Below are 16,898 nucleotides of genomic sequence, written 5' to 3' on the forward strand. Positions count from 1 at the left end.
TTGGTTTGAAAAATAAAAGGAAATCTTATACTTCAATATTTCATTCGCTAAAAAAATTCTTAAAAAGTATGTACAGGTGGTGAGGGGCTGGGAGCCCTGCCATGGGGCGGAGTGGTGATGGGGAAGGGCGTTACCCTCAGCCTGCTCCCCCAATTCCAACCCTGGTCTTTTGTGCTTCTTCCACCTCCATCTGTTCTGAAAGCAAACCCACACATGCACACGTGCACACCCACATGCTCTGCTGTGAGCCTGGGACTCCATCCTCCTGGCCTCCAAAAGCCCTGTCACTCCCCCAAGAGCGCCCCTCACTTAGGACCAGCCTTACTCAGGCCCCAGGGGACCCACTGGGTGACAGACCACAGCAAAGGGCCAGGAGAGGGGTGTGGGCCACCCTGGCCACCTTCCATCCATCAGTTGTGGAGTTGCTCTGGGGCTCACCTGAGCCTGTTCCCTAGCTGTGCAGTAGAGTCCCCAGCCTCACCTACCCAGCCCCCAGGCACAGGGACAGATGAGGGACACAGACAGGAAGGCTCTTTGGAGATGTGGAAGCACTGGGAGGTGGTAGATGGGTCCTGGGAGCACCTGGGCACCCCAAGTCCCCAGGGCCCCTCCCCAAGCCGGACCTGGGAGCTGGAATGACCAGAGGGCTAGAAGGGGGTTGGGATTCCTGACTGCACCCGCATCCCAGGCTGCCAGCCCTCTCCACCTGGCTCCAGTGGGAAAGGGGTGGGACAGGGAGGCAGAGGGGCCTGGAGCATGCAGCGCCACCCGCGGGTCATGGGGAGGGGTAGACAGTAGCTCGTGACCAAGATGGTGGTGGGTGTGTGACGGAAGGAGAGTGTGACAGCCCCTGGGGAGGGTCCCATGCATTACTGGAGGACCTCTGCCGAGGGGCCGGCCTGCTGTCCTAGCTGGTTGGCTCGAAGCTGTGCTCCATGCCCATCATGTCCGGCTCCATCTTGCCCGTGTCACTGATGAAGGAGGTGTAAGCGTCACCCTCTGCCAGGGGTGGCTTGGCCTTGGGCATTCAGCTGCTGTGTACCACACGGTGGGCATTGGTGCACATGTCAGCTGCAATGGCACTCATCTCGCTCTCACCTGACGGCGTGGACCCCCTGGCTGTCCAGTGGCTTGCGCCAGGGGGTCATTGGTACAGGACCGGATGCCGGTGCCACAGCTGTTGGCCAGTGTGTTCCGGTCAAAGAAGGAGGCCAGAAGCCGCTGCAGCAGGACCTTATGCCACGTGCCTGCACTGACGTGGCAATTCATAAGCTGTTCCCTTGTGATGTACACATTGGTGCCTGTCACCAGCTACAGCTTCTCCGAAGGATCTCATCACAGAGCTTGGGGTGGCAGTGGTTGCCAATCTGGTTGATGAGCTCAGCAGGGAAAGATGCCAGATCTTGTTACACCCTGATGCGGCTTCGGGACTTAGGGGCCGCCTGTTCAGGGAGGGCCTCCACCTTCTCAGCTGTCTGGCCAAGATTCATCATGCTATATGTGGTGTACATGTTGCAGATCTGCCAGTACTGCTCATCTGTGCCCTCCTCACCTGAATCCTCCTCATCCTCATTATGGTAGGAGCCAGGTCTGTCAATGGTGTAGGCACTTGAGGTGCCTGGGCTGGTCCACTCCGACGTGCTAGGCTCACTCATCATGTGCCCGCTGCCACTGCAGCTGCAACCACTGGGGCCAGCTGGGGCGTCCAGTTGGCGGTCAGATCTGGTGTGGAGAACTTGGCCATCTTGTGGTTGCCGTTGGCCCCACTGCCACCTCCAGCCTTCTTCTAGCTGCTGTCCCACAGCCTCTTGGCCACAGGTGTGCACTGTACGGAGTCCGAGACACCAGGGGCAGCGGCATGCTGCAGACCGGCCAGCCCGAAGTCTGCGCCACGGGGCTCTGCGGCTCTGATGAGGGGGTCTCCTCGGAATGCAGGCCCTGGGAGTCACAGCTTGGGGAGCTCACCTTAAGGAAGAACTCAGTGCCTTTTTCCATGATTTCCTGGATCTGCAGGAAGCCAGCTCGTCACCCATGTTCGTGCTCAGCCGGCCTGCGTAGCAGAACGTGAGGATCTGCTGGAAGGACTGTGGCTGCACAGCTGCCGGCAGGTCTACCACTGTGCTCCGGCTGCTATTGATCAGGTCCCGGAAGTAGGAGCTGCTGCTGGTGGCCAGCACGGCCGGGTGGGCCTTGAAGGCATGGCCCTGGACCACCACTGATACATCACAGTACAAGCATTGCAGCCCCTGCTCATTGAGGCACTCAAGGATGCAGTTGCTGAAGTTTGGGATCTCTATCTGCAAAGTCTGGGCCATGGCTGCGGCTGTGCCGTGGCAGTGCTGGAGGGGCAGGGGGCTCACGGCGGGCTCCGCAGCAGCAGCTGGGGCTGGGCGTGGGCCCGGGGCGTGCCCCCCTGCACCGGGGCCTGGGCCTCCACCTCAGCAACAGCCATTCATTGTGGGCAAGGCCACTCCAGCCTGCCATCTAAATTTATTAACTTACAGTAATGATTTATCTTTTCCTACTCAAAACTAAATGTTAACATATCTACATACGATTATGAAGCTTAGGTACAAAAAATTTACTTTCAATATCTAGTAGCATTATAAACTTTTAACAAGTTGGGGGGTTTTGTTCTTTACCTAAATAATATTATTGCAGCAACAAAAACATTTATTTTGAAGCCTTTCTCCACAACCCTGAGCTATGGATTCCATAATGTTCTAATAGATTTAAATTATGAACCCTCAAAATATCAACTAGATCAGTATGATGTTCTCCATCTTTGGAAAACTGCCTAATTAATATAAGGCTGCGGCCGGAGTGTCCAGATATGAGTCCATCTGGAAAGCTGAAGGCATAAATGTGAAACAATGAATACAAGCCTGAAAAGGGTCAACCGCGAATCTTCATTTCTAACATTGATTTAACTTTCTATACTGGATCAGTGTATTACATTTAGGTGATAATGGCCTACTTAATGCAAGTAATAGCTCAGAGATGAGGCTGCTATTGCTATATAGGAATTACACTGAAATTCAAAAACATTTTGTATAAAAATACAGACCTACTAAGTTTGGCATATTCATTGAGCTATCTTTATTTATTTGTTGTGTTTTGGGGTGTTTTTTGTTTTTTGGTACCAGGGATCAAACTCAGGTCTACGTGCCTAGCGAGGCAGGTGGTGGAACCACTGAGCTAAATCCCTGACCCTTATTGAGCTATCTTTAATGTTTTATCTAAAAAACAGGTGACATTTGTATTGATGATCAAAGTTTCTATAAAGAATCTACTTCTTCAGTCTACCTAGTTCCAGTTTTAAAAATATGTTCTATTCTATTACATAGTAAGTCAAGATCAATTATCACTCTGAAAACTTGCTTTGCTCTCAGTTACGGCTAGATAAAGCACTCCAGGTTTTACTATAGACTGTTTCTATACAACTGCCATTGCTTCCAGTTTTTTTTTGTTTTGCTTTGTTTTTTTTAAGGAACCGAATATACTTTCACAAATTTCCATGTGTCTTAAGAAAAGTAAGGAGGCACTGCCATAATTATGAGATTGCTGAGGCAGTGTTTGGGATTTTCCATGTGAGCCAATGAATGTAAGGAGATGTACATATATTGTTAGTGTTGTAAACAGTTAGTGCAGCCTGAAGCCTGAGTCTATCCAGAATGGATGCAATCAATTTTGACATCGTGTTACAGATAAATAAGCATTGTGTAATCAACCAAAGAACCACAGTATAGTCTACCTTTAACTTTTTGTAAACCATGTTTTGTGGATAATTTCAATTTTACCATAAGGCTGATATATTTTGAAAACATCAGTATTAATTGTGAGGTGGCAGCGATATACCTTTCAACAAAATTGATGAAATGAAAAAAAAGCAAGATCTCTCCCACGTTTGCCAATTTACACACTTTATCCTGTGGTATTTTTTGTTTTTTGTTTTTTGTTTTTTTTGGTTTTTTGAGACAGGGTCTCACTATGTAGTTGTGACTGACCTGGAACTCACTATGTAGCCCAGGCTGGTCTCGAACTCACAGAGATCCTCCTGTCTCAGCCTCCTGAGTGCTGGGATTACAGGCATGCACCACCATGCCCGGCTTTTATCCTGTGTTTTAAGTAGGACATTCCTACTGCCTCCACTTAGTTCTTGCTACCATCATTTCTCACTTACATACCTATAAAAGCCTAATTTCCCAACACATGGATTCCTTGCCCATTTTCTATCATTCTACTGAACTATACGTTAGTACACCTAGTACATTAATATATAAAGATAAATGTTGTTGATTAAGTGAATGATTGAAAGCTTCTCGGAGGGGGAGAAGAGAAGGGGGCTGGGAGGAAAGGGAGAGGAGAAGGAAGAAGAAAAAAGCAGCAGCAGCACTCTGGGAGGCTGAGGCAGGAAGACTGCAGGTCTGAGCCTAACCTGGGCAACTGAGTAAATGAACAAGACCCTGTCTCAAAAAAAATTTTGTTTTAAAGGTTGAGGATGTGGCTCTTTGTGAAGGCCCTGGGTTTAATCCCCACTACTGTGAGAAAAAACAATTTCTAAAACAAAAAACATGTAATAGTAGTTTATGAACATATGCAAGAAAAGTCAAATAGTACTTTTTTTTTTTTTCTGAGGCAGTTTTACAATGCAGCCCACTCTGGCCTTGAACTTGTAATCCTGCCCAAGCCTCCCAAGTGCTGGGATTACAGCTGTGTACCACCCTGCGTACCCCTCGAGTACTACATGTTTATAAGGCCATAGCTAATGAATTTATAAGATTAAACAGCCTGAGAACATCTAAGTGCTATACTACATGACATTTACATGCCTGTATTAGGAATTTTGGAGAATGGGGGTTGTGTCTGCAGAGATTAAAAACTTCCAGGAAAAAAAAAAGGCTTACAAGTAAACATTTTCTGCATTTATGCTGGGCACTTCTCACAGATCTAATTTAATATTTTTTAACTTTTGAAAAATGCAAATTTTATTACTCCCCTTTTCACAAAATACTTCAATAGTATCTCATTTTATTTAGGAATATGCCATATCTCATTCTGATTTACAAGTCCTCTTTCATTTGGCAATGTATACTTATCCAGTATCATACTTTTATCTTTCTTTTCCCCTTTGGCAATCAACACTTGGTGATACTGAATTTATTTTGTTATTTTTATATCTAATTTAATTCTTAAAATAACCTTAGGAGAAATAGCATTAGTTCTTAATTTTCTAATAACTAAAGTGAAACCTGAAGAAAGGAAGTGATGTTCCCAAGGTCACACTCTGAAAATAGAATATGAACCCGGGTCTGTCTGACTTCAAAGCTCCCAGTATCTCTTACTGCCATCCTACTGATCACACTGATTCTCACGTTCTATGCTTCCCTGGAAAGGGTCTTCTTTCACTGTGCACTGCCAAGACAAGTTGGTTTACCATAATGATAAAAACATACAAACATACCACACACATCACAGACATAGAGTAGAGCAGTAGTGACAGGCAACCACCTGTGCTCCAGGAGGAAAAGGCAGGGTTTGAAATATTTCCCCGTGTCTGTGATGCAAGTATCCCCCTGTGACAGATTTCAAGATACCAACATGACACGGCTCCTTGCAAGGCAGCTCCTGCAGCCCGCTGGAGATGGATGAGGGTACAACCTCTTCACCCAAATTCTAAGATCCAAGAATCTCCAACATAAACCTGTAACTAGGCTGGGTGTGGTGGTGCACGCCTGTAATCCCAGCACTCGGGAGGCTGAGGCAGGAGGATTGCGGTGAGTTTGAGACCAGCCTGTGCTACACAGTGAGTTCCAGGTCAGTCTCAACTACATAGTGAGACCCTGTCTCAAAAAAACAAAACATAAACCTGTAACTCAGTGGCAAAAGCAATCTATTCCAGGCTGTCTCCCACTGGGCATGAACAAGTGCCCTTTTTGATTCAGAGATACAGATGTGCATGGTGGGAGTGCCGACCGATAGGCAGACGGTGCATGTGTATTACACACGCCACGTTACTGTACCTAAGAGCCAAATGGTGCTGACTTCCGAAACACAGCTCAGGTAAGCACCAAGGTCACACACAGTCTCATATATCATCCCAGGAAGCTGGCATTACAGAAGACACGAAGAGGAGTAACTGAAGGGTTTTAACATCAAGGCTGATATGGTTTTATTATTATCACCATTCAACAGTGCCAACTGCAGGAAGAACAGACACCACACAGCCTGACACAGCGAGTTCCCTCCAGGCCCCAGTGTGCTCGTGCCTTCCCCTCTGCAGCACCACAGTGGCAGCCGCACCACCTCAAGGACCCAGGTCAGTGCCAGTCTTCAGTGACTGAGGTGAATACAATACTTCCAGGCACTCGTTTTAAGCACAAGTCTCAGCTAAACACAGCAGCCAGGCTATCTGCCAGACCACAGGTCAGGATAATGATGCACTGAAGCTACCACAGGAAACTGAATCCTTTGGATTAAAGCATCAGGGCTGGAACACACATGTGAAAAGGAATGCGTGCAAGGGTGCGGACTCCACGTGGCTAGATTTATTGCAGTGAAACGTATGATGAAATGCCATTAAAAATCACGCTTCCAATGTATGTACAACAGAAATTCGGTTTTGTAAATATGTGTCGAAACCTAGGTCCTTCCAAGGGAGTTACATCTCCAGCCCTTTTTAGTTTTTGAGACAGGGTCTTTCTAAGTCACTGAATTGGCCAGTCTTGGCTTGAACCTGTGATCCTCCTGCCTCAGCTTCCCAGAATGCTGAGATTACAGGCGTCCACCATACGCCCGGCTCACTGGAGTCATTTTGGACTACATTATTTCTTTCATATTCTACAACCAATTTTATCAGAAAAATCTTATCAATTATATATCAAAATATATCCAAATCTGACTTTTCATTAACTCCAACTTGATCCAAGGCAATGTCGTCTCTTGCCGAGATTTCTCCAATACCCTTTTAATAGATTCCCTGATTTTCTTATTGGGGGAGGAAACAAAAGCATCTGAGAAGTGAACAGACGAACACCAGGACGAACACAGCTGTTCTCTTAAACCCTCCCCCCACACACTTAGATGGGAATATCAGTTGAAACCGGCAGTTTTCCCCAAACCAGAAAATGAATACAGGGGCCCTTGGTAGATTGTGTAAAGTAGAGCCTGTTGGCAAGTTGATTCTGAAACTGAGCAAACCTGTAAGACCTTGTCAAACCAGATTGCAAGGAAGCTACTAGACGCTACTAGGGTCGTGACAAAAGTACTTAGGAGCCAACCTGCAGAAATGGGGAATTCTGAACTCAATACAACTTCCAATTAGGGCTGGGGATGTAGGGCTGTGGTTCAGTGCTTGCTGAACATGCATGAGGCCTTGGGTTTAATCCTCATCACTGAAAAAAAAATGATTGTAATAGAACACTATCAAGTTGGTCTCTGGAAAAGCAATAAGGAACCGATCTATCATTTTGAAAACTGGCAAATGGAGGGAAAGAATCAAGTATTTATTATGCCTTTCCTACACGATCTGTAGCGCTGGGTAACCAAAGAGTAGAGGCAGGGATATATCTCTCTATATAAATTTTCCAAATAATACATGGAAAAGTGAATCAGAGTTTTATAAAAAATTTGCAAGATTCAACATGGTGATGAACGTAGGCACTGAGAATACATGCTTGCTAAGGTCACGAAAAGAAATATGACCACCAAGAATGGGCAACGTTGCCAAATTGCACCTTGAGTCTGATTATGCCTCTGGATTCGGCTGCTAATTTAGATGAACTACAGAATTTAGAAAAACACGCTTGTCACTAGTAGTCCAATTGCACAACTGCAATCAGCAACATTCAGACTGTGAATAATGTTACTGGTTATCTGGCCTGAATTCTTCAAAAATGGAGTGTTAAGTAAGGAATGGAGCATATGGAAATCTGTAGATTAAAAGAAACCTGTAAGACACTTCAAGTTATTTTTAATGGCTAGTCTAGGAACATATATTTGGGTGATAAAACCATAAAGAAACATAGGAAGTGGTTTCTTTCTTTTCTCTCTTTCTTTCTCTCCTTCCCTCTCTCTCTCTCTCTCTCTCTCTCTCTCTCTCTCTCTCTCTCTCTCTCTTGTAGCTGGGATTGAACTCTGGCCCTCGCACTTGCAAAGCAGGCACGGAGGAAGTGCTTTCTAAACGTAGGAGGACAGTGGGTAGTTTGGGAGGAAAAGAGGGATTGGGTGAGGGAGAAGGTACAAGGAAGAGCTTCTGGACTACTGCCATGGTTTTTAAAATGAATGACAGGTGGGGCTGGGGATTTAGCTCAGTGGTGCCTTTGTCTGCTTCACAAGGTCTAGAGTTCAATTCCCAGTAATCCCCCCAAAAAAAGATGAGTGACAGATGTAAGAGTCTGCCTTATCCAGGTCCATTAAATTAATTTTAAAATGGCCCTACAAGCTGGGCATGGTGGCACACGCCTGTAATCCCAGCACTTTTTTTTTTAATGTGGGGATTAAACTCAGGACCTTGCGCTTATGAGGCAGGTGCAGTGCCACTGAGCTATACCTCCAGCCCTTTTCCATATATTTTTGTCTTACCCCACTTGCTGTCCTCCAGTTTTCTACTCACCAGAGCAGCTTCCGCTGACAATTCTAGCAATCCAGCAATTCCAGCTCTTGGTAACTTCCTGCTTCCTGCTTTATTTCTTGGGGATTAAACTCAGGACCTTGCGCTTATGAGGCAGGTGCAGTGCCACTGAGCTATACCTCCAGCCCTTTTCCATATATTTTTGTCTTACCCCACTTGCTGTCCTCCAGTTTTCTACTCACCAGAGCAGCTTCCGCTGACAATTCTAGCAATCCAGCAATTCCAGCTCTTGGTAACTTCCTGCTTCCTGCTTTATTTCTATTTCTTAATACTTATCATCATAGGACAGGGCAGACATTTAACTTGTTTTTTTAAAAAATACACCTTACTGCTAATGTAAATTAGAAGGGTTTGTTTTGTCTGTTGTACTAACGTCTGTAACCCAGCACAGGGAACATTACCTGGGTTCAATAAAAATATACTGAGTGACGGGCTGGGGACTGAGCTCAGTGGTGCCGCCACCTGCCTCGCAAGCGAAAGGTCCTGAGTTTGATTCCCAGTACCAAAAAAAAAAAAAAGTTGAGTGAAAGTAGTCATCATATTTAAGAGGTTTTCTCCTATTGTTTCTACAGAGGTTTTTGAATGAATGACAAATGAATTTAACAGAGTTGTCTTTTTAGCACTGAATGATACGATCATGTAATGTTTTCTCCTTTAATTTATTCATGCAGTAAACTATGTTGATACATTTTTTCAGTAACGAACTATTATAGTTTATAAATATTTGCTATATTGCTGAATTCCAGTTATTAGTATTTTATTTATGATTTTAGCATCTGATATACATGAGACAACTGATCTGAATTTTCTGTAATCTCTACTGTCATTAAATCATGGTTCCATAAAATAACTGGGGTGGAGTTTCCATCTTTTTCTATGACCTAAAATAGTTTAAGTTCTACAGTACTCACATGTTCTCTGAAGATCAGGATAACTCAGTTGTGAATCATTTATTCCTTTTTTTTGGTACTGGGGAATCAAATTCTGGCCCTTGTGCTCACGAGGCAGGAAGCAGAACCACTGAACCAAATCCCCGGCCCCATCATTTATTCCTTTTTAAATGGTATCTCTTCATCACCTTTTAATCTCACTGATCAATCTCTCTTGAAAAATCAGCTATTGCTCTACACTTTCAAATTTATTAAAAATGTACTTTCACGTAGTAGTCCTTCAAAATTTCTTTCATATCTGTGATTATTTCTCTTTCCTCATCCTTTATATGACACATATTCATTCCCTTTACCATTATCAATATTGCAAAAGATTTATTTTCTTACAATCATCTCAAAGAGTTAATTTTAGTTTTTTGTTTTGTTTTGCTCTGCTTTTTGAGACAGGGTCTCACTATGTAGCCCAGACTGGGCTCAAATCAAATGGCAATCCTCCTGCCTCTGCCTCCAGAGTGCTGGGATTACAGGTGTGCACAATTTTAGTTTTTTATTCTTTTTAATTTTTCTCTTTTTCACTAATTTCAGCTTTTATCTAAACATTTAACGTTAGGACCCAATAATCCAACTCCTTATGTAAGATATCATTCCATTATCCTAAATTCCCATGAAAACTGTATCTGTTTCTTACTCTGTTCTTTGACACTAAGACAAATTCAATCCTGATTCACTGGCAAGGGGATTTTATTGCTAGAGCACTCAGGAAGGTCTCATGAAAATGTCCTAGGAACATCTATAAAGCTGCGGTCTCAGAAGGCATGTAGTTGACAGCCGAACTCTGGCTACACAAGAGAAGGGGCCCTTACATCTAAGCATGCTGCTGCCCCAGTCTCTTCCTGACTAACAGGAATGTTTGTGTTGTTCACTGTTAATTTCAATCACCTAGAACAGTACTGGGCACATAATGGGAGCTCACAGAGCACTTCCTGAATAAATAAAGAAACCAGATAAGTCTGTTTCTGATTCTTCAGATAAAATCAGCATTCCTAGGTTCGGATTAACAGCTAACACAAGGTCAAGAAAAAATAAAATCTCTCTCCCTTTTTTTACCCTCTTTCTCTCTCTCATCCTGGCCATGCTTCATACTTTATTCTTCAATTTGGAGATAAAAGCAGTTCTGGAGCGGTTTTGTCTACTTGTTATATTTTCTCTGTGTAGCAACATCTTGGTGTGTGGTCAGCTTTGCATTCTTTGCAAAGAACAAATCTAATTTCTTCTTTATGGCCTATGAGTGGTTGTAAAAACACTGGCACTTCATTTTTCAAAAGTTTCCTCACTAACAATTCAGCTACAGTCATCCAGCATGAAATGAAAAAATCAGCTTGGTACATGTTGTTAATAATTACCCTAAACTCGTTCTGGGCTTCAAGAACAACAGATGTGGTCAAATATTTAAATACTGAAAAAAATCCAACAGAGTAATCAACAAACTCATCATTAGACTTAGATTTAGGTCATTATCTCAAAAATAAATTATAGATCAGGTGTGGTGGCACGCGCCTGTAATCCCAGCACTTGGGAGACTGAGGCAGGAGGATCTCCATGAGGTCAAGGCCAGCCTCCTTTGGCTACTAGTGAGTTCAAGGTCACCTGCATGAACTGCATAGTGAGACCCTATATGAAAAAACAAACAACAATAACAACAAAACAAGTCAAAAGTAAATTATTTAACATGCTTATACTTTAAGGCTTTCATTAGTGACAAATAACGTAAACGTAGTTTTCTTCTACAATTGCTGATTTTTATATTATGTGTTCCTTATTTGAAGAACACTGACAAAGCAATCAAGATTTTCAAATTAGACCTTGATTCTCTTTCATAATATGGAGTACACACATAACTTCAGGAACAGCAACATTTTTAACTGTATAGTTCAAAGTGTTATATTTCTATATATACCCTTATAATCACCACTCAGATATAGAAAACATTTCTAGACCCTTGAGATAACTACTATTCTAACTCCCATGAAAGATTAGCTTTATCTATTTTTAAATTTCATACAAATGGAAAATTACCATACATACTCATCTGCATCAGGTTTTTTATGCTCAGCATATTTCTAAGATTCAACCATGTTTCGTAGATAGGTCATTTGTCCCTTTTTTTTGCTGAGTGATACTTTGCTGCATGAATATACCACATTATATTTTTATATTCTCCTTAGATCCATTTCTAGCTTTTGGCTTTTACAATAAATGGTGTTACTATAAATTAATATTCTTGTGTAAGTCTTTTGGTATAATTTTTAAAGCATGTACATTTCTTTTCTTTCTTTTGGTACCAGGGATCAAACTAAGGACCTTGCGCTTTTGAGGCACACGGCGGCACCACTGAGCTAAATCCCCGGCCCACATGTACATTTCTTTCTGTTGAGAAGATTGCACAAGTGGATTTGCTGGGTCATCTTGCTAAGAAGCTAGAAGATATAATTTCCCCAAATGGTTATACTATTTTACATGCCATCAACAGTAAGAGTTTCAGTTTATTAAAGTCGTCGCCAACACATATTTTCCATCCATTGAATAGGAACTATTCCAGTGGGTATGTAGGGGTATCCCATGGGGGATTTAATTTGCATCCCCTGATGACTCCTAATACTATTATACTGACTTTGCAAAAGTAGAATTCGAATAGTGAAAAGATTTCACCTAACGAATTTATCCAACAGACACTACGTGAGGGAAGGTGACTGTGGAAAGGAGAAAGAAGGCTGATTTCATGCTTCCTGTTCTTTTTTTTTTTTGTACTGGGGATCAAACCTGGGCCCTTGCACTTGTGAGGCAAGTGGTGGAACCACTGAGCCAAATCCCCAGTAGCCCCACGTTTCCTGTTCTTAAGACAGATGATTACTGGGCAGCTTCCTTTTTCTGTGGGCAAGCTTGACCAGCCCTAATTCAATCCATATAGTTAACTTTATCTGTGTTCTTTACTTTTTCACAAGGATTTGAGGTAGCATCCAGAGCACCTTCATTTCAGCCAAAAGAACTCCCCTTAGCGTTTGATATAGGTGGGTCTCACAAATTCTTTCTTGGCCTACAGAGAATATCTTATTTCTCCTTCATTTCTGAGAGCTTCCCCAGATATGGAAGTTTTGGAGGAGTTTTTTACTTTCAGCAATGTGAAAGTGTCATCCCATTCCCTTCTGGGCTCCACATTTTCTGATAAGAAGGCAGCCGTTAATCTTTTTGAGGATCCCATATATGTGAAAACATGCTTTTTTTTTTTTCTTGTTACTGTTAAGATTGTCTTTCAACTGTTTGATTATGATGTGTCTAGGTGTAGATCTCTTTCATTTTACCTTACCTTTACCTTTATCTGAGCTTCTTTGATGTTTTCATTAAAGCTGGCAGTTTAGCCATTACTTCTTCTAATATTCTGCTCCCTACCAGCTCTCCTCTTCTGAGGCCCCATTATGCGAGTGCTGGTACACCTGATCATGTTCCACAGGTCTCCTGGTTTTCCCAGAGGCCCTTTTAATTTTTCTTCTACTGCTCAGATTGGATAAAGTTAATCAGCCTATCTTCAAATTCACTGATTTATTCCTTCTTCCTCCTCAAATCTGGAACTTTTAAAACTATAAGCTAAATAAGCCTCTTCATAAAGTAACCCATCCCAAGTATTTCATTATGGTAACAGAAAAGCTAATACACAGACCTCACACCAATCAGAAAGATTAACACAAAATGTATCAGAAATGTCAATATAAAATGCAAAACCATAAACCACTTGAGAGATAACATGGGACAGAAAATCTGTATGACCTTGAGGAAGGCTATTACCTTTTAAATTACATACCAAAGACATGATCCATGAAAGAAAAATTGATAAATTAATGTGGTGGTTAATCTTGATTTTGTTGTTTAAACTGATTGGCCTGAAAGCTCCCCAGATGAGTAAAACACACTTCTAGGTGTGCCTGGGCAGGTCACAGAGGCAGGACGTTGGGGACTGTATCTGGTCCCTAATCCCTTCCTCTCTGGTACTGTTCCTTTAGTGTGATTCTTGGCTGCCATGATGTTCCTCCTTGGAGACAGCCATGGACCGAATCCTCTGAACCCATGAGCCAAATTAAACCTATCTTTCTTTAAGTTGTGATTGTTGAATACTATGTCCCAGCAACAAAAATCTTACTAATACACATCTCTAACCATGTAATTGTTCTGGTCAATGACATGTAAATAGCAAAAATTCTAAGAGCCAGTGCCTGACTTGTTGCATCCTTTTCTCCTGTCATGCTGATCATGGAAGCATGTGTTGAAACTGAGCACCCACCAGTCTGTCTTGGACCTAGTGGACCACAGTCTGAAACATCTGAAACATTCCCATAAGGAAGGGAATTTCATTACATTACATTCTTTCCAATGTAATCTTCACGAAGTAGCACAGTTACTGTTATCATCATCCCATTTCAAGGATAAGAAAACTAAATGAGGGGCAAAGTAAGACTAAGCAAAACCAAGTAACTCACACTAGATCACAATCAATAAAGAACAGAGACCCAAGTCTGCCACTGACTACAGCCCATGTGTAGACTCCGTCCTATTTACTATTTATCATCTTCCTGAGCCCTAGACAGCACATACTGCATGGGGGTTAGGAGCACACGTTCTGAAGAAAGAAAGGCCGGGGTCTATATCCATGTCCCAACTGTGGGACTCTCTAAGAGTCCTTCTTCTATAAAACTGAGACATGTGGAGCACCAGCAGCAAGTGTGAAAGGTCAAATACAAAAACTGAGTGGGGGAAGGCATGAGGAAAACTCAGCACAGTGCACGGATTACAACAAACGCTTGGCTGGATGATATCACTGTCACCATTGTCTCTATTGTATAGATAAGAAAACAGAGACACAGAAGGGGTAGTGGTTTTGTGTTACAGACACAGTTCGTGTCAATAAAAGATTTTAAACCCAGATCTGACCACTTAAAAGTCAGAACCCTTTTTCTACAGGCCAGTCCAGCAAGGGCACAGGAAGCACATTCTGGACAGAGGGAGGTCTGGACCTGAACGTGGGAAATAGCTAGGATGGGCCCGAGGAAGAAGCCAGTGCAGGGTGCTGCAGCCGCACACCCAGAGGGACCGCAGCAGGGCACAGCGTGGCAACCTGGAGCAGCTGCAGTCATCTCAGCACGGCTGGAGCCCAGAGAGCAAGAGGCAACAGGTCAGGCCCTTCATGTGAAGTGGGAGAAATGCACATGATTTGGGGCAGCGCTTCCCAAAGCGAAGTCTCCAGACCAGAGATGTCGGCATCATCGCAGAACCTGTTACAGATACAAAGTTTGGGTCCTAACCCACACCTCCTGAATCAGAAACTCTGAATTTATTAAAAGCTCTTCCAGGTGATTCTGATGTTTGAAAACATGATATTGGCAATGATGGAATGGAACAGTGTGGCTGAAAGCAATAAAAATCATCCTTCACTATCCAGGTAACTCAGGAAAGGGGGGGATCGTGGGGCCCTGAATTCATGTACAGTATCTGGATAGGCACAGGCTATGATATTCCTGATGGCCTCGGTCTTTCTTTGAAAAATTACCTAAATTTATAAGTCAATCTACTTACAGATCAAATTGCCACATACCACATCTCAATCAAATGCTATGAAACATGCTTACATTTTAAATCTGAAGAAAATTACTTTCACATCACAGTGATTTAAATTCTGTACCCTGTTATGGACTGCTGGTGTCCCCCAAAATTCATATACTGAAACTTAGTCACCAATGTGATATTAAGAGGTGGGCCTTAGCTGGGCATGGTGGCATATATATGTATTCCCAGCACAAAGCATCATACCATAGTGATATATGTACACCCATGTTCATAGTGGCCCAGTTCATAATAGCTAAAACTTGGAAATAGTTATACCACATCTCAATCAAATGCTATGAAACATGCTTACATTTTAAATCTGAAGAAAATTACTTTCACATCACAGTGATTTAAATTCTGTACCCTGTTATGGACTGCTGGTGTCCCCCAAAATTCATATACTGAAACTTAGTCACCAATGTGATATTAAGAGGTGGGCCTTAGCTGGGCATGGTGGCATATATATGTATTCCCAGCACAAAGCATCATACCATAGTGATATATGTACACCCATGTTCATAGTGGCCCAGTTCATAATAGCTAAAACTTGGAAATAGTCCAATTGCCCATCAGCTGGAGACTGGATAAAGAAGATGTGGTTTTTCTATAAAATGGAGTACTACTCAGCCATAAAGAATGATAAATTTAAGATATTTATAGCTAAGTCAATACACATTGAGGCCATACTCTTTTTTGGGGGGGTACCAGGGATCAAACTTGGGTCCTTGTGCTTGCAAGGCAGGTGGTGGAACCACTGAGCTAAATCCCCAGCCCAAGGCCATACTCTTTTTTTTTGTTTGTTTTTGAGTTTATTGGTACATTTTAGGGATACAGTATAGTTATTTATCATTGGGATCTTGTACCTTTATACGACAGGTCTTGGTTCTCATTTTTTCTCCTTATCCCTGCCCTCCCTTCGCCCCCTCCTCCCGTTCCCATTTACAAACACTTTATTTCCATTTTTTCATTTCTCATTTTTTTTCTTTTCCCTTATTACCTTTCCCCTACCCTTCCTACTTTCCCTATACCTTTAGCCCTTTTCTTCCTATTTCACATTGGGCCATACTCTTAAGTGAAATAAATAGGATACACATGTGTAAATACTGAAAAGTTTCTCTGGTGTGAGAAACTGAAAGTGTAAATAAGAATCAAAATGTATAACAGATAATGTGAAATAGGAAGAAAAGGTCCAAAGGGGAAGGGAAAGTGGGAGGGGTAGGGGAAAGGGAAAGAAGGGAATAGAATAAATATGAGAAAAGGAAAAAATGAAAACAAAGTCTTTGTAAATAGGGAGGGGTGGAGGAGGTCAAGGGAGGGCAGTGGAATGGGGAAAACATAAGAAGCAAGATACATCATGTAAAGGTACAAGATCCCAATGACAAATGTCATCACAATGTATACCTAAGATGTACCAATAAACTTAGTGAATTTAAAAATAAATAAATACTGGGAGGTAGGCCGGCCCCGATCCACCGTGGGAAGGAGAACCACGTCTGCTCCCGACCCAGCAGCCATCGCTCAAACGCCGGGAAGGTAGGCCGGGCCCCGATCCACCGCGAGAAGGAGAACCATGCCTGCTCCCGACCCAGCAGCCATCGCTCAAACGCCGGGAAGGTAGCTGGGCGGGCGCCCCTGAACCCCCATAACCCGCCCCCACGCACCCGCCCGCACTCTCAGACCTCCTGACTGTGCAAGTCTTTGGACCCACTCTGCAGAGGCAGAGG

The 16,898-nt window shown here is 43.0% G+C and overlaps 1 protein-coding gene and 1 pseudogene across 6 annotated transcripts in view; both read right to left on the bottom strand.

Annotated features, from left to right (window-relative positions):
• Tpst1 (tyrosylprotein sulfotransferase 1) overlaps positions 1–16,898 on the bottom strand; it is a 90,722-nt gene that overhangs the window by 31,788 nt on the left and 42,036 nt on the right. The gene's annotated exons all lie outside the window — the stretch shown is intronic.
• On the bottom strand, positions 543–2,315 carry LOC104862772 (annotated as a pseudogene).

This window comes from Fukomys damarensis, unplaced genomic scaffold (genome assembly GCF_012274545.1).
Source record: "Fukomys damarensis isolate Sample0158 unplaced genomic scaffold, DMR_v1.0_HiC HiC_scaffold_17, whole genome shotgun sequence".
Lineage (NCBI taxonomy): Eukaryota > Metazoa > Chordata > Mammalia > Rodentia > Bathyergidae > Fukomys > Fukomys damarensis.